Below are 19,065 nucleotides of genomic sequence, written 5' to 3'. Positions count from 1 at the left end.
AAAACCTACTATCAACCGCTACCATGCTATCTCATCCTCAATTTGAGGGAGAAATTTGTTTGAAAGTAGATGCTTCGAACACGGCAATCGGCGCAGCCTTAGAGCAATTCGAAAATGGTAATTGGAAACCATTGGGTTTTTTTTCTAAGAAACTTTCAAAAGCCGAGACAAAATATAGCACGTATGACCGAGAATTGTTAGCTGCTTATTCAGCCATCAAGTATTTCCGGCATCTATTGGAAGGTAACAAATTTGTTCTATACACGGATCATAAGCCTTTAATCTTTGCATTTAACCAAAAACCCGAAAAGGTTACATCAAGACAATTTCGCCATCTAGACTACATATCACAATTTACGACAGACATTCGTCACATATCTGGAAAATTCAATGTAGTCGCAGACGCTTTATCACGCATTGACGAAATCGTGCATATAAATTACGAGGCTATTGCGAAAGATCAAAAAATAGAGGATTTCCAAACCCTTGGTAACAAAACATCACTCAATTTTAAACTCTTGACAATACCAAACAGTAACATTTCTTTATATTGCGATGTTTCAACCAAACACGCAAGGCCGTATATTCCACTTCAATACCGCAAGATGATATTCAACAACATACACGGACTTTCCCATCCTGGTGTACGTTCAACTAAACGTTTGTTAACCCAGAAGTACATCTGGCCATCCATAAAAAAGGATTGTGCAAACTGGGTCAGAAATTGCAAAATTTGTCAAGCTTCAAAAATCAATAGGAACACAAAGTCTCAATACGGAGACTTTCCTGTAGAAACTCAACGATTTTCCACGATTCACATGGACATAGTCGGTCCATTACCACCTTCCGAAGAGTTTCAATACTTACTAACAATAATAGATCGTTTTACACGATGGATAGAGGTGATTCCGATGAAAAGAATAACGTCCGAGGAAGTTTGCAGAAAATTTTTCGAAGGTTGGGTATGTCGATTTGGTTGCCCACAAAGAATACAAACAGACAGAGGTAGACAATTCACTTCAAAGACATTTGCAGATATGATAAAAAAGATAGGCGCTGAACATCAAAAGACAACCGCGTATCATCCGCAAGCCAATGGAATGATTGAGCGTGTACATCGCACTTTGAAAACGGCACTCATATCGCAAGAAAACATACAGTGGACAAAAACATTAGCCACAGTACTACTTGGTATGAGGACAGCTTACAAAGAGGATCTGAAAACATCAGCAGCCGAACTAGTATATGGCGAAGTTTTACGCTTGCCGGGCGATTTCTTGAAAGAAAGTTCAGACTACAATGCAACTCCCTCAGAAGTTTTATCCTACCTTCAGCAGTCGTTTAACAATCTAAGACCGGTCCCCACCAGTAGACATACCAATCAAAAACCATTTGTCCACAAGGACTTAAATCAAACATCACATGTTTGGATAAAATCACAACCAACCAAACCGTTACAATTCAAATACACTGGTCCCTACAAGGTGCTTCAAAGGAATGACAAGTATTTCAAAGTCCAAATTGGCAGCAAAGAAGAAAACATTTCAATAGATAGATTGAAACCAGCGTTTATTGAAAAGGAAATAGCTGAACAGAGAATTAGCGTAACAAATACTTGTCCGTCTAAAATGGTGTCGTTTAAGTAAGCTTAAACTAAGAAGGGGGTAATGTGGGGCCCACTCTGTATTTAAATACTTTATGTTTAAATATTTGATTTTCACAAAGAGACTAGATTTTTATGTTCAAACAAATACCAATAAAGATATTATTAATTTTTTGATTTTTCCTTTAAACAAAAGTGAACTTTTAAATTCGCTCTCAAAAATACCTATACTATCATTAGGCCTCTTTTCTGTTAATAATACTACACCTACACATTATACTTCTACCAACGAGACCTTACTGGACCTTTACTTTGTTAGTGATTTATCGAATATACTATTGTATGATCAACTTTCAGTACCTTGCTTTTCATGTCATGGCCTTATTTTCCTGACATATGACTATCACTTGGATGTCAGAAAACATTTTATCAAGTTTCGTGATTTTAGGAATATTAATTACGATCGACTGAATGTAGAGTTTGACAGCATTGACTGGGGTTTGATTTATAGTATGGTATCGATCGATGACCAATTGACTTATCTTGAGGAAAATATAGTTAGGCTTTACGATATAGCGGTGCCTTTGAGAAGTAAGACCATATGCCCAAGAAATCGTCCTTGGTTTACACATCAAGTTGCAAATGCCTTAAGAGTAAGAGATGTTGCCTACAGGAGGTGGAAGAGATATAGAACTCCTGAATTACGCGGTGAGTACCGTAATGCAAGGAGGAAAGCTCATGATAAAGAAAGCTAAGTCTAAATACTATATGTCTAAATTTGGTGATGCCATTGGATCGAAACGGATATGGAGTTTGGTACGCGAGCTTGATGTCGGTGGAAAGGGCAATTATGTGGATGAAGAATCAATTGATGTTGACGATATTAACGAGAAATTTTTAGACATTCCCATGCGGGACGCTGATTCCTCCTTCTATGATATGACAACCGTTGCTTTCGATAATCGTTTTGAGTTCATTGGAGTAGATGAGATGCATGTCCAGGCAAGTGTCATGTCCATTAAATCTAACTCTATTGGTGCTGATGGTGTAGACCCAAAATTTGTCAGAATCATATTGCAAGCACTCCTCCCCTTTATTACCTTTATATTTAATAGGATAATAACTAATAGTTATTACCCAAGTAAGTGGAAGGTTGCTCGGATAGTTCCTGTACCAAAGACAAGTGGAGATTACAGACCCATAGCGATTCTTCCGTTCCTCTCAAAGGCTCTTGAGCGTGTTTTGAGGAACCAGATGGTTGAGTACTTGCGCAGAAATGCCATGTTAACGGTGGTGGTAAACAGGGGTGTTCCGCAAGGTTCTATATTGGGACCCTTGCTTTTCTCCCTATATTCTAATGATCTACCTATGCAAGTAAGGCACTGTCGGATGCGAATGTATGCAGATGATATTCAGTTATATATTGGGTGCGAACTGTCAACAATTGGTAGCTGTGAGGCATTATTGAATGAGGACCTGGAAAGGATATCAATGTGGGCATCGGCCAATTGCCTTACTATTAACCCAATGAAATCTAAGTGTTTGGTGATTAAAGGGCGAACAGTGAGGTCTAGGATTAATGTCGACATAAAAATAGATAATCAGACGATTGAGATAGTAGAGCGTGCCAGGAATCTTGGGGTAATATTAAACAGTACTCTGACGTGGTCCGATCACATTACTGCCATGTGTGGACGAGTCTATTCAATACTTCGGACACTATGGCGATCACAACATTGTACTCCTCTAAGAATAAGGGTTATCTTAGCCAAATCATTTTTGCCTATTATGCTATACGGTTGTGAACTTTTTGCTAAGTGCGATGCTTTAAGCATGCAGAGACTGAATAGGACGTACAATAGCATTACTCGCCACGTCTATGGCATACGAAGATATGATAGTATTTCAGCTTTCTCCGAATGTTTATATAATATGACTTTTCACAATCTTCTTAAGTTAAGAGTCCTTATTTTCCTGCATAGGATTATTTATAGTGGTCACCCTGTGCATTTATTTCAACGCTTGCGTTTCTCAAGATTTAATAGGGGAAAAAGATTAATTTTACTTCGTCATAGTTGTTTGGTCTCAGAGTGGCAATTTTTTATTAACTCCATCCATCTGTGGAACTCGCTTAGTCATAATATTCAATGTATAAATAACGCAGTTGATTTTAAGAATAATGTTATCTCGTTTTTGAGTAATAATTAAATTTGATTCTCTCTTTTTGTTTTCTATATTGTTTGCTTTCCAATTTTAAAATCTTAAAATAATGTTGATTTTGTATTTATGCAATATGTACCTTTATTTATACCTTTCCGTTATTTGTTATTAAAAATTTATTTTACTTTTTCTTCTTTTTGCTTTTATTTTCAAATTTAAATTTTAATATTTTTTCCCTTTACCTGTTATTATAAATTTTATTTTATTATTTTTTTATTTTTTTAATCGTTTTACTATTTTCAAATTTAAATCTTAATATTTTTCAGTCTGTGATTTATATATTGTTCAAATTCTAAACTTCCTTCAATTTAATATATTAATGTTATTTTGCTTATAGATTTTCTTTTGATTAAATAATTTAAGTTAACTTTACATTGTATTTATATAATATTTAATTGTACATTATGATCTTAAACTTCCCATGCTGGAATATGAGACCTTCGTGGTCCTGTGCATGGGAAAGCAAATAAAGAATAATAATAATACTTTTAAGCTTATTTTCATCTTGGCTAGTGCATTCACCATCTGGTAGATGTCGTGCAGGCATAAGGGATTATGGTCATATTACCGATAATTATAACAGTAAAACAAAAGGTGTTACTTTTACAATGAACGATTGGAAAACTAAGAAAACAAAAGATGTTTAGGAAAGTACTAGAAAATAAAGAAATGACTCTAACAAGTTATGACGTAATTTTATCGTTACAATTTGAAATTTAAATTAACGGAAACTAATTTAAATAAACTTATATCTAGAAATATCACATTCGTAACAATATTGTTCAAGTATTTACTCCAGCTTCCACTCTTTGAGAAACTCATGTTCTATATCAAGGAGTCCTGAGCTGAACGAACACAAATCTATTGATATAAAAATGCGCTATTTATACTAAATTGACAAAGATCTGTATATATAGTCATATATATTGGTCATCACATTTACATCATAAGGTGAGTACTAAGTTCGAGTTTAGCCGCTAAAGTGAAAACTAAATCAGTAAAAAAAGGCGTAAAATATGTATAATATTTGTTGCGTATTTCATTATAACTTGATGGGGAATAGCCCAAAGCAAATTTTCACTAGGTTTGTATTCCTTAAAATAGATTATTAAAGAAAGGTAATCGTGAAAAAATGGCGATTTTAGCGGCTAAACTCGAACTTAATACCCACCTATAGAAAAGAAAACTGCACAATTAAAGTAAACGAGTTGATTTTTTCATTTATTTTTAATAGAAACCCTTCAAGACTAATGTATTTTATTTAGCACCAAACTTAGATAATGTAAATCATTTCCCGAGTCAAATTTATCATTTATTATTTTTACATATTACGCAAATAATTAAAATATGAATTACACCCATAGAAAAATTATTACCATACGGGCTCAAATCGAAACCGTACGTTAGTGATAGTTAGTCAACCCCGTATGGTACAATATCAATACCGAATGGTACAGGCGGTACAAGCATGAAACTACCATTCGGTATTATGAAAGTACCAATATGATATTGAAAATAATACCTAAGCGGTACTATTATTTATACCATAAAGGTATTGATGTATAAACAGTGCGGTATTACCAAATAATACCAAAATGGGATTGGTTTAATAATATTTAGTTTAATAAAACACACGTAAATTGTCTTTGTTACGTACTTCATTTAATACATAACATACATACAAAAACCTAATCATTTCTCCCAATTCAGATCCATGTCGCAATTCAGGCACAGCATCCCTCAAGTCATTTCTCTATGCAAATTTTTTCTCCCAATTCTGCTACATGTCGCAATTCAGGCACTGCATCCCTCAAGTCGTCTGTTGTTGTATTTGGAAGGTTTTTGTATGTCAGTTGCGCATCTAATTATAGGATGATCGAATTAGAAAACATAAATAATGCTAAACAATATTATACTTACCTATACTTCGCATTATTCACTGAATTCATTTAATTTTCGTCATCTTATCCCAAACTATTGTTATTTACAAGCCACATGAAAAAAACTAAACTACCAAGGCGACCAATTACAATTGGTCGCAACGTCTACATATCATGTGTTACGGCGTTGTGATAGTCAATACCACAATAATACCGGATGTAAATTATTTGATACAAAGTGGTACCAAAATTAAAAGATAACGTGAATCAATTTATTAATACCAAACGGTAATGACCACATACCGCCTTTTTTCTACCAGCGTATGAATATCGGAATAAATTAGGAATTCTCCGACATTATCAGCATCCTGTATGCAATTGAGGCTGTAATATATTTGACAAAGTTTCTCCAGTCATGATCCCCTCTTCCATTACGATTTGTACAATTTCTTGCTCGGACAAGTATGTTTTACAAAAGAATTGAGTCCGCTGGCCTCTAAAAATTGGACAAACAGCTAAGAAATGGTAAAGTGTCTCTCTCTCCGAAAGGTTGCAAAGCGAACATTGATCATCTGCATTGCGATTATGTGAATTTAGATATATTAAGTCCACACGTGCCTTTAGAATCCATGTAATCTCTCAAGGTTGAAGAGTGTATAGATGGCTTTCTTCTTTTCCCGTTTCGATGTATAAAGCGTAATTTGGTGTACATTCTGGTAATCGTAGAACTAGTTTAAGGAAGAAGTGTTGAAGCTGGTCTACTTGTTCGAAATTTCCATATCCCCAAATTAGCCCCGTATGCCTTTACTGATCTACATGCAGCCGTGTACAAATTTTCCAAGGGAAATATCGTCCTTTCTCAAAAAGTTATTCCATGTGCACTTTATAGCACTTTTTGCATGGTTATTTCGAGTCTGCATATGTTTCGAAAATTTCATCTGTGGTGTTAGTATTACTCCTAAATACTTGTAGGTTATATTAAGGTTAGGTTAAAGTGGCAGCCCGATTAAGTTTCAGGCTCACTTAGACTATTCAGTCCATTGTGATACCACATTTAACTAAAAGTACCTATTACATATGGGCACCTCTAGTTTTAACCACTGAACCTTCATTATTATTTTCTTTTGTTGAACCAACCAGATTGTTCCAAAAACATTAACAGACTGCTCAAGTTAACGTTTTCCAGTTCCGCCAGTAATCTAAAGCTATATGCCCCTAAAATTCGCTTACGCCTTAAGACCGGTACTCTGTTCGGTTTTCGCGTTGAAACTCTATACAAAACCAAAAAGTGCGAAAAACTAGCAAAATTTTTTCAATTTGTGGTACTTTGTTTATTTCGAGTTGAAAAACTGACGTTTATAGCATTAAACATCTCACACAAGAGGTGTTTAATTGATTCCTTTTCCTCCGGATCATGATAGCTCATACAGTAGTCATTATAAAGGGTGATTCTTTTGAGGTTAGGATTTTCATGCATTAGTATTTGACAGATCACGTGGGATTTCAGACATGGTGTCAAAGAGAAAGATGCTCAGTATGCTTTGACATTTCATCATGAATAGACTTACTAACGAGCCACAACGTCGAATTTTCAGTGAATGGGCCCTAGAAAAGTTGGCAGAAAATCCGCTTTTTTATCGACAAATTTTGTTCAGCGATGAGGCTCATTTCTGGTTGAATGGCTACGTAAATAAGCAAAATTGCCGCATTTGGAGTGAAGAGCAACCAGAAGCCGTTCAAGAACTGCCCATGCATCCCGAAAAATGCACTGTTTGGTGTGGTTTGTACGCTGGTGGAATCATTGGACCGTATTTTTTCAAAGATGCTGTTGGACGCAACGTTACGGTGAATGGCGATCGCTATCGTTCGATGCTAACAAACTTTTTGTTGCCAAAAATGGAAGAACTGAACTTGGTTGACATGTGGTTTCAACAAGATGGCGCTACATGCCACACAGCTCGCGATTCTATGGCCATTTTGAGGGAAAACTTCGGAGAACAATTCATCTCAAGAAATGGACCGGTAAGTTGGCCACCAATATCATGCGATTTGACGCCTTTAGACTATTTTTTGTGGGGCTACGTCAAGTCTAAAGTCTACAGAAATAAGCCAGCAACTATTCCAGCTTTGGAAGACAACATTTCCGAAGAAATTCGGGCTATTCCGGCCGAAATGCTCGAAAAAGTTGCCCAAAATTGGACTTTCCGAATGGACCACCTAAGACGCAGCCGCGGTCAACATTTAAATGAAATTATCTTCAAAAAGTAAATGTCATGGACCAATCTAACGTTTCAAATAAAGAACCGATGAGATTTTGCAAATTTTATGCGTTTTTTTTTAAAAAGAAGTTATCAAGCTCTTAACAAATCACCCTTTACTTCACACCAATAGTTTTTGCAAATTCGCCTATCAGGCAGCGACCCGTTATAGCAGATATCAGAAGTGATATCTGACGTCTTGAGAACACTAGCATATCTAGTGTGCGGTTCAAGTTTAAATGGGGCCATATTTGCATGGTGTCGTTACAACCCTCGCATTCTCCCATCGAACATTTGCCATCATGACAGCCTTCTCACGCAGTAAGAGCTTGCAGGTAGCCAAAGACATACCAACAGATTCTAGTCCCCTGTAATATGTAAGGTAGTTTCTAACCTTGCTAACTCATCCATTTCGCAGTTACCCGGTATGTTCCTATGGCCAGGCACCCATATTAGGTGAATATTGTACTGCTCAGCCATCTTTTTTGGAACCAACATTTTTTGGAACATTACTTCTCAGCCAATTCGTCACCTCTCTTATTGCTAATATTTCAGCCTGAAAAACACCACAGCGAGAACTTTCGATGCAGATTTACAGTTGGTCCCGTTGTCGGTATAAATTTCATTTGGTATCCCTCTGCGAACCATGAAATTGCGTATGCACATAATACATTAACTGTTATCTAAGCTAAGTGCAATTTTGAGATGTAGAGCTCGAATGGTGAGGCACGTGAATTGTACACCCCATCTCTTTTCTTTTATGCGCTTTACAGACTATCAGTTATTCCGGACGGAATGTCGGTGTTTGTAAAGAATCTTACAGTGTGTCAGATCGATACGACTTGTCGGCGATGACTAAATAATCGGTAAATGTGTTATCGATCCCATAAACATGTCGCAGTATCGATTGTGCCTTCGGACTTATCTTATAATGTGCACAATATATAGGATATGTTCGACACGAGCACTGTCGTCCGTAATAACTGATAATCTGTAAAGCGCATTATGTACCGAAGTAGTAAATGCCCACGTAAGTGATTGGCCTCTCAAAACTTGCTAGCTCGAAGGTTGAAACGTTGATATTTGTGGCGTCATAGGTGAGCGGATGCATTTTTACAAGAAGAGAACCAACCAGATTGTTCCAACAACATTAGCAGACTAAAGCTATATGCCCCCAAAATTCGCTTACGCCTTACACAAAATGCAGGACGGCAAATGTTCGATGGGTTGAGTATATCGTATCAGTAGTTGCGCAAAATGTGATTTATCAGCGATAATTAATAGGATACCTTTCTTCATAGCTACATGCATTCTTTAGGCGTCCTCCTACACGTGGCAAACCCAATTTGTCTAGGTTAGGTTAGGTTAGGTTAGGTGGCAGCCCGATGTATCAGGCTCACTTAGCCCAATAAACTCAAACGTTTGAAAAATGCTAAATTTCAACAATTTTTCAAACATTTTTTCAAATGATTAGGGTAATATTCACGTTGAGAAATTGTTGAGAAAATCGCGTTCTCAACAAAAAACAGACATTACCCTCAACAGTGAAATTCAACACATTAGCAATAATATCTCAAGTGTTATCCTCAAATTGAAATGCATCGCTACTCAATAATTTGTCAAACAATTTTCGATGCGAGTCAAATTCAAAATTAACATCGTTGCAAATACTTTTCAACCTAAATTTGTATGAATGATATCCCCACTTCAAATTGAAAGTCAAAGCCAAAATTCTATGAATTTTGTATAATTTATTCATTTTCATCAAAATAAAATATATAATAATAGACTACACTACATAATACACTACAATACCAATTGATAAATAATAATCTTATTAAACATATCAACAAATAAGAACAAAAAAAAAAACAAACAAACAACAAAACTTTAAATATCTTAAACATTATTAGTAAACACTTTTGCATTAATAATTCGATTTCCTTCCTTTTGGTGTCATAAAACAACATTAAAATTTGCGGGCAATTTGAAATTAGGAACGTACTGGACCGCGTGTTAGAATTGATTTCCAGCAGAAGGAATTCACAAAATATCCATTTTAAACTGATAATAGCATATGAATTAAACTGACGATGTGAAGCACATTTTCATCCAGTAGTTGTTAATTTCAACAATTTGTTGTTTTTAACAATTTTAATTGGTTGCACTTGTAATGTTTCTGGAAACGTTTTCTTGTCGATAAGCCACTCATTTTTCATTGGTCAGCTTCTTACAGCCTGTTTCTGTATGTCGAACTATCGATCGACTAAAATGCATAGAAACAGCTGATGTTTAGTTATAAATTCAGCTGTTTGTTTCCATTTCAGTCGATTGGTTCAGTCGCTCGTTCGACATACAGAAACAGGCTGTTAATGTTTGAATGAATGTAGCATCCAAAGATTTTAGTTTTCTGCAAACAGATTTAAATTTAGTGACTTCTCTAATGCGCTTTACAGACTATCAGTTATTCCGGACGGAATGTCGGTGTTTGTAAAGAATCTTACAATGTGTCGGATCGATACGACTTGTCGGCGATGACTAAATAATCGGTAAATGTGTTATCGATCCCATAAACATGCAGCAGTATATGTCTTCGGACTTAACTTATAATGTGCACAATATATGGGATATGTTCGGCACACACAACGAAAAACTTGTCAAAAATTATACTATAAAAGCATACAATTTACCTAATTTACTAGTATGAAATACGACTTTAGAAGTTTTTTCGGCAAGGGATACAGAGATGAACTGCTAAAATTGTCACAATAATGTTATTGGTAAATCATACCAAAAATTGGCAAACTTTACAAATTTTTAACTCGGTTATTTGAGAAAGCATTTTCAGGCAGAAATTAAAAAAAATAATTAAATAATGTTTATATAATATGACTTTTCACAATCTTCTTAAGTTAAGAGTCCTTATTTTCCTGCATAGGATTATTTATAGTGGTCACCCTGTGCATTTATTTCAACGCTTGCGTTTCTCAAGATTTAATAGGGGAAAAAGATTAATTTTACTTCGTCATAGTTGTTTGGTCTCAGAGTGGCAATTTTTTATTAACTCCATCCATCTGTGGAACTCGCTTAGTCATAATATTCAATGTATAAATAACGCAGTTGATTTTAAGAATAATGTTATCTCGTTTTTGAGTAATAATTAAATTTGATTCTCTCTTTTTGTTTTCTATATTGTTTGCTTTCCAATTTTAAAATCTTAAAATAATGTTGATTTTGTATTTATGCAATATGTACCTTTATTTATACCTTTCCGTTATTTGTTATTAAAAATTTATTTTACTTTTTCTTCTTTTTGCTTTTATTTTCAAATTTAAATTTTAATATTTTTTCCCTTTACCTGTTATTATAAATTTTATTTTATTATTTTTTTATTTTTTTAATCGTTTTACTATTTTCAAATTTAAATCTTAATATTTTTCAGTCTGTGATTTATATATTGTTCAAATTCTAAACTTCCTTCAATTTAATATATTAATGTTATTTTGCTTATAGATTTTCTTTTGATTAAATAATTTAAGTTAACTTTACATTGTATTTATATAATATTTAATTGTACATTATGATCTTAAACTTCCCATGCTGGAATATGAGACCTTCGTGGTCCTGTGCATGGGAAAGCAAATAAAGAATAATAATAATACTTTTAAGCTTATTTTCATCTTGGCTAGTGCATTCACCATCTGGTAGATGTCGTGCAGGCATAAGGGATTATGGTCATATTACCGATAATTATAACAGTAAAACAAAAGGTGTTACTTTTACAATGAACGATTGGAAAACTAAGAAAACAAAAGATGTTTAGGAAAGTACTAGAAAATAAAGAAATGACTCTAACAAGTTATGACGTAATTTTATCGTTACAATTTGAAATTTAAATTAACGGAAACTAATTTAAATAAACTTATATCTAGAAATATCACATTCGTAACAATATTGTTCAAGTATTTACTCCAGCTTCCACTCTTTGAGAAACTCATGTTCTATATCAAGGAGTCCTGAGCTGAACGAACACAAATCTATTGATATAAAAATGCGCTATTTATACTAAATTGACAAAGATCTGTATATATAGTCATATATATTGGTCATCACATTTACATCATAAGGTGAGTACTAAGTTCGAGTTTAGCCGCTAAAGTGAAAACTAAATCAGTAAAAAAAGGCGTAAAATATGTATAATATTTGTTGCGTATTTCATTATAACTTGATGGGGAATAGCCCAAAGCAAATTTTCACTAGGTTTGTATTCCTTAAAATAGATTATTAAAGAAAGGTAATCGTGAAAAAATGGCGATTTTAGCGGCTAAACTCGAACTTAATACCCACCTATAGAAAAGAAAACTGCACAATTAAAGTAAACGAGTTGATTTTTTCATTTATTTTTAATAGAAACCCTTCAAGACTAATGTATTTTATTTAGCACCAAACTTAGATAATGTAAATCATTTCCCGAGTCAAATTTATCATTTATTATTTTTACATATTACGCAAATAATTAAAATATGAATTACACCCATAGAAAAATTATTACCATACGGGCTCAAATCGAAACCGTACGTTAGTGATAGTTAGTCAACCCCGTATGGTACAATATCAATACCGAATGGTACAGGCGGTACAAGCATGAAACTACCATTCGGTATTATGAAAGTACCAATATGATATTGAAAATAATACCTAAGCGGTACTATTATTTATACCATAAAGGTATTGATGTATAAACAGTGCGGTATTACCAAATAATACCAAAATGGGATTGGTTTAATAATATTTAGTTTAATAAAACACACGTAAATTGTCTTTGTTACGTACTTCATTTAATACATAACATACATACAAAAACCTAATCATTTCTCCCAATTCAGATCCATGTCGCAATTCAGGCACAGCATCCCTCAAGTCATTTCTCTATGCAAATTTTTTCTCCCAATTCTGCTCCATGTCGCAATTCAGGCACTGCATCCCTCAAGTCGTCTGTTGTTGTATTTGGAAGGTTTTTGTATGTCAGTTGCGCATCTAATTATAGGATGATCGAATTAGAAAACATAAATAATGCTAAACAATATTATACTTACCTATACTTCGCATTATTCACTGAATTCATTTAATTTTCGTCATCTTATCCCAAACTATTGTTATTTACAAGCCACATGAAAAAAACTAAACTACCAAGGCGACCAATTACAATTGGTCGCAACGTCTACATATCATGTGTTACGGCGTTGTGATAGTCAATACCACAATAATACCGGATGTAAATTATTTGATACAAAGTGGTACCAAAATTAAAAGATAACGTGAATCAATTTATTAATACCAAACGGTAATGACCACATACCGCCTTTTTTCTACCAGCGTATGAATATCGGAATAAATTAGGAATTCTCCGACATTATCAGCATCCTGTATGCAATTGAGGCTGTAATATATTTGACAAAGTTTCTCCAGTCATGATCCCCTCTTCCATTACGATTTGTACAATTTCTTGCTCGGACAAGTATGTTTTACAAAAGAATTGAGTCCGCTGGCCTCTAAAAATTGGACAAACAGCTAAGAAATGGTAAAGTGTCTCTCTCTCCGAAAGGTTGCAAAGCGAACATTGATCATCTGCATTGCGATTATGTGAATTTAGATATATTAAGTCCACACGTGCCTTTAGAATCCATGTAATCTCTCAAGGTTGAAGAGTGTATAGATGGCTTTCTTCTTTTCCCGTTTCGATGTATAAAGCGTAATTTGGTGTACATTCTGGTAATCGTAGAACTAGTTTAAGGAAGAAGTGTTGAAGCTGGTCTACTTGTTCGAAATTTCCATATCCCCAAATTAGAGCCCCGTATGCCTTTACTGATCTACATGCAGCCGTGTACAAATTTTCCAAGGGAAATATCGTCCTTTCTCAAAAAGTTATTCCATGTGCACTTTATAGCACTTTTTGCATGGTTATTTCGAGTCTGCATATGTTTCGAAAATTTCATCTGTGGTGTTAGTATTACTCCTAAATACTTGTAGGTTATATTAAGGTTAGGTTAAAGTGGCAGCCCGATTAAGTTTCAGGCTCACTTAGACTATTCAGTCCATTGTGATACCACATTTAACTAAAAGTACCTATTACATATGGGCACCTCTAGTTTTAACCACTGAACCTTCATTATTATTTTCTTTTGTTGAACCAACCAGATTGTTCCAAAAACATTAACAGACTGCTCAAGTTAACGTTTTCCAGTTCCGCCAGTAATCTAAAGCTATATGCCCCTAAAATTCGCTTACGCCTTAAGACCGGTACTCTGTTCGGTTTTCGCGTTGAAACTCTATACAAAACCAAAAAGTGCGAAAAACTAGCAAAATTTTTTCAATTTGTGGTACTTTGTTTATTTCGAGTTGAAAAACTGACGTTTATAGCATTAAACACCTCACACAAGAGGTGTTTAATTGATTCCTTTTCCTCCGGATCATGATAGCTCATACAGTAGTCATTATAAAGGGTGATTCTTTTGAGGTTAGGATTTTCATGCATTAGTATTTGACAGATCACGTGGGATTTCAGACATGGTGTCAAAGAGAAAGATGCTCAGTATGCTTTGACATTTCATCATGAATAGACTTACTAACGAGCCACAACGTCGAATTTTCAGTGAATGGGCCCTAGAAAAGTTGGCAGAAAATCCGCTTTTTTATCGACAAATTTTGTTCAGCGATGAGGCTCATTTCTGGTTGAATGGCTACGTAAATAAGCAAAATTGCCGCATTTGGAGTGAAGAGCAACCAGAAGCCGTTCAAGAACTGCCCATGCATCCCGAAAAATGCACTGTTTGGTGTGGTTTGTACGCTGGTGGAATCATTGGACCGTATTTTTTCAAAGATGCTGTTGGACGCAACGTTACGGTGAATGGCGATCGCTATCGTTCGATGCTAACAAACTTTTTGTTGCCAAAAATGGAAGAACTGAACTTGGTTGACATGTGGTTTCAACAAGATGGCGCTACATGCCACACAGCTCGCGATTCTATGGCCATTTTGAGGGAAAACTTCGGAGAACAATTCATCTCAAGAAATGGACCGGTAAGTTGGCCACCAATATCATGCGATTTGACGCCTTTAGACTATTTTTTGTGGGGCTACGTCAAGTCTAAAGTCTACAGAAATAAGCCAGCAACTATTCCAGCTTTGGAAGACAACATTTCCGAAGAAATTCGGGCTATTCCGGCCGAAATGCTCGAAAAAGTTGCCCAAAATTGGACTTTCCGAATGGACCACCTAAGACGCAGCCGCGGTCAACATTTAAATGAAATTATCTTCAAAAAGTAAATGTCATGGACCAATCTAACGTTTCAAATAAAGAACCGATGAGATTTTGCAAATTTTATGCGTTTTTTTTTTTAAAGAAGTTATCAAGCTCTTAACAAATCACCCTTTACTTCACACCAATAGTTTTTGCAAATTCGCCTATCAGGCAGCGACCCGTTATAGCAGATATCAGAAGTGATATCTGACGTCTTGAGAACACTAGCATATCTAGTGTGCGGTTCAAGTTTAAATGGGGCCATATTTGCATGGTGTCGTTACAACCCTTGCATTCTCCCATCGAACATTTGCCATCATGACAGCCTTCTCACGCAGTAAGAGCTTGCAGGTAGCCAAAGACATACCAACAGATTCTAGTCCCCTGTAATATGTAAGGTAGTTTCTAACCTTGCTAACTCATCCATTTCGCAGTTCCCCGGTATGTTCCTATGGCCAGGCACCCATATTAGGTGAATATTGTACTGCTCAGCCATCTTTTTTGGAACCAAAATTTTTTGGAACATTACTTCTCAGCCAATTCGTCACCTCTCTTATTGCTAATATTTCAGCCTGAAAAACACCACAGCGAGAACTTTCGATGCAGATTTACAGTTGGTCCCGTTGTCGGTATAAATTTCATTTGGTATCCCTCTGCGAACCATGAAATTGCGTATGCACATAATACATTAACTGTTATCTAAGCTAAGTGCAATTTTGAGATGTAGAGCTCGAATGGTGAGGCACGTGAATTGTACACCCCATCTCTTTTCTTTTATGCGCTTTACAGACTATCAGTTATTCCGGACGGAATGTCGGTGTTTGTAAAGAATCTTACAGTGTGTCAGATCGATACGACTTGTCGGCGATGACTAAATAATCGGTAAATGTGTTATCGATCCCATAAACATGTCGCAGTATCGATTGTGCCTTCGGACTTATCTTATAATGTGCACAATATATAGGATATGTTCGACACGAGCACTGTCGTCCGGAATAACTGATAATCTGTAAAGCGCATTATGTACCGAAGTAGTAAATGCCCACGTAAGTGATTGGCCTCTCAAAACTTGCTAGCTCGAAGGTTGAAACGTTGATATTTGTGGCGTCATAGGTGAGCGGATGCATTTTTACAAGAAGAGAACCAACCAGATTGTTCCAACAACATTAGCAGACTAAAGCTATATGCCCCCAAAATTCGCTTACGCCTTACACAAAATGCAGGACGGCAAATGTTCGATGGGTTGAGTATATCGTATCAGTAGTTGCGCAAAATGTGATTTATCAGCGATAATTAATAGGATACCTTTCTTCATAGCTACATGCATTCTTTAGGCGTCCTCCTACACGTGGCAAACCCAATTTGTCTAGGTTAGGTTAGGTTAGGTGGCAGCCCGATGTATCAGGCTCACTTAGCCCAATAAACTCAAACGTTTGAAAAATGCTAAATTTCAACAATTTTTCAAACATTTTTTCAAATGATTAGGGTAATATTCAAGTTGAGAAATTGTTGAGAAAATCGCGTTCTCAACAAAAAACAGACATTACCCTCAACAGTGAAATTCAACACATTAGCAATAATATCTCAAGTGTTATCCTCAAATTGAAATGCATCGCTACTCAATAATTTGTCAAACAATTTTCGATGCGAGTCAAATTCAAAATTAACATCGTTGCAAATACTTTTCAACCTAAATTTGTATGAATGATATCCCCACTTCAAATTGAAAGTCAAAGCCAAAATTCTATGAATTTTGTATAATTTATTCATTTTCATCAAAATAAAATATATAATAATAGACTACACTACATAATACACTACAATACCAATTGATAAATAATAATCTTATTAAACATATCAACAAATAAGAACAAAAAAAAAAAACAAACAAACAACAAAACTTTAAATATCTTAAACATTATTAGTAAACACTTTTGCATTAATAATTCGATTTCCTTCCTTTTGGTGTCATAAAACAACATTAAAATTTGCGGGCAATTTGAAATTAGGAACGTACTGGACCGCGTGTTAGAATTGATTTCCAGCAGAAGGAATTCACAAAATATCCATTTTAAACTGATAATAGCATATGAATTAAACTGACGATGTGAAGCACATTTTCATCCAGTAGTTGTTAATTTCAACAATTTGTTGTTTTTAACAATTTTAATTGGTTGCACTTGTAATGTTTCTGGAAACGTTTTCTTGTCGATAAGCCACTCATTTTTCATTGGTCAGCTTCTTACAGCCTGTTTCTGTATGTCGAACTATCGATCGACTAAAATGCATAGAAACAGCTGATGTTTAGTTATAAATTCAGCTGTTTGTTTCCATTTCAGTCGATTGGTTCAGTCGCTCGTTCGACATACAGAAACAGGCTGTTAATGTTTGAATGAATGTAGCATCCAAAGATTTTAGTTTTCTGCAAACAGATTTAAATTTAGTGACTTCTCTAATGCGCTTTACAGACTATCAGTTATTCCGGACGGAATGTCGGTGTTTGTAAAGAATCTTACAATGTGTCGGATCGATACGACTTGTCGGCGATGACTAAATAATCGGTAAATGTGTTATCGATCCCATAAACATGCAGCAGTATATGTCTTCGGACTTAACTTATAATGTGCACAATATATGGGATATGTTCGGCACACACAACGAAAAACTTGTCAAAAATTATACTATAAAAGCATACAATTTACCTAATTTACTAGTATGAAATACGACTTTAGAAGTTTTTTCGGCAAGGGATACAGAGATGAACTGCTAAAATTGTCACAATAATGTTATTGGTAAATCATACCAAAAATTGGCAAACTTTACAAATTTTTAACTCGGTTATTTGAGAAAGCATTTTCAGGCAGAAATTAAAAAAAATAATTAAATAATGTTTATATAATATGACTTTTCACAATCTTCTTAAGTTAAGAGTCCTTATTTTCCTGCATAGGATTATTTATAGTGGTCACCCTGTGCATTTATTTCAACGCTTGCGTTTCTCAAGATTTAATAGGGGAAAAAGATTAATTTTACTTCGTCATAGTTGTTTGGTCTCAGAGTGGCAATTTTTTATTAACTCCATCCATCTGTGGAACTCGCTTAGTCATAATATTCAATGTATAAATAACGCAGTTGATTTTAAGAATAATGTTATCTCGTTTTTGAGTAATAATTAAATTTGATTCTCTCTTTTTGTTTTCTATATTGTTTGCTTTCCAATTTTAAAATCTTAAAATAATGTTGATTTTGTATTTATGCAATATGTACCTTTATTTATACCTTTCCGTTATTTGTTATTAAAAATTTATTTTACTTTTTCTTCTTTTTGCTTTTATTTTCAAATTTAAATTTTAATATTTTTTCCCTTTACCTGTTATTATAAATTTTATTTTATTATTTTTTTATTTTTTTAATCGTTTTACTATTTTCAAATTTAAATCTTAATATTTTTCAGTCTGTGATTTATATATTGTTCAAATTCTAAACTTCCTTCAATTTAATATATTAATGTTATTTTGCTTATAGATTTTCTTTTGATTAAATAATTTAAGTTAACTTTACATTGTATTTATATAATATTTAATTGTACATTATGATCTTAAACTTCCCATGCTGGAATATGAGACCTTCGTGGTCCTGTGCATGGGAAAGCAAATAAAGAATAATAATAATACTTTTAAGCTTATTTTCATCTTGGCTAGTGCATTCACCATTTGGTAGATGTCGTGCAGGCATAAGGGATTATGGTCATATTACCGATAATTATAACAGTAAAACAAAAGGTGTTACTTTTACAATGAACGA

At 34.5% G+C, this 19,065-nt stretch overlaps 1 long non-coding RNA gene across 1 annotated transcript; it reads right to left on the bottom strand.

Moving 5' to 3' along the window:
- Positions 1 to 11,753: 11,753 nt before the first annotated feature.
- On the bottom strand, positions 11,754 to 13,143 carry LOC142230216 (uncharacterized). Its single transcript, XR_012720605.1, has 2 exons — positions 13,058 to 13,143; positions 11,754 to 12,998 (listed from the first exon to the last, which is right to left on the bottom strand). It is a non-coding gene; the product is annotated as an uncharacterized LOC142230216 (long non-coding RNA).
- Between the last annotated feature and the right edge of the window lie 5,922 nt (positions 13,144 to 19,065).

The sequence above is a fragment of the Haematobia irritans genome, chromosome 3 (assembly GCF_050003625.1).
Source record: "Haematobia irritans isolate KBUSLIRL chromosome 3, ASM5000362v1, whole genome shotgun sequence".
Taxonomy (NCBI): domain Eukaryota; kingdom Metazoa; phylum Arthropoda; class Insecta; order Diptera; family Muscidae; genus Haematobia; species Haematobia irritans.
The sequence above is the reverse complement of the archived record's forward strand: the minus strand, read 5'-3'. Positions and strand labels throughout refer to the sequence as shown.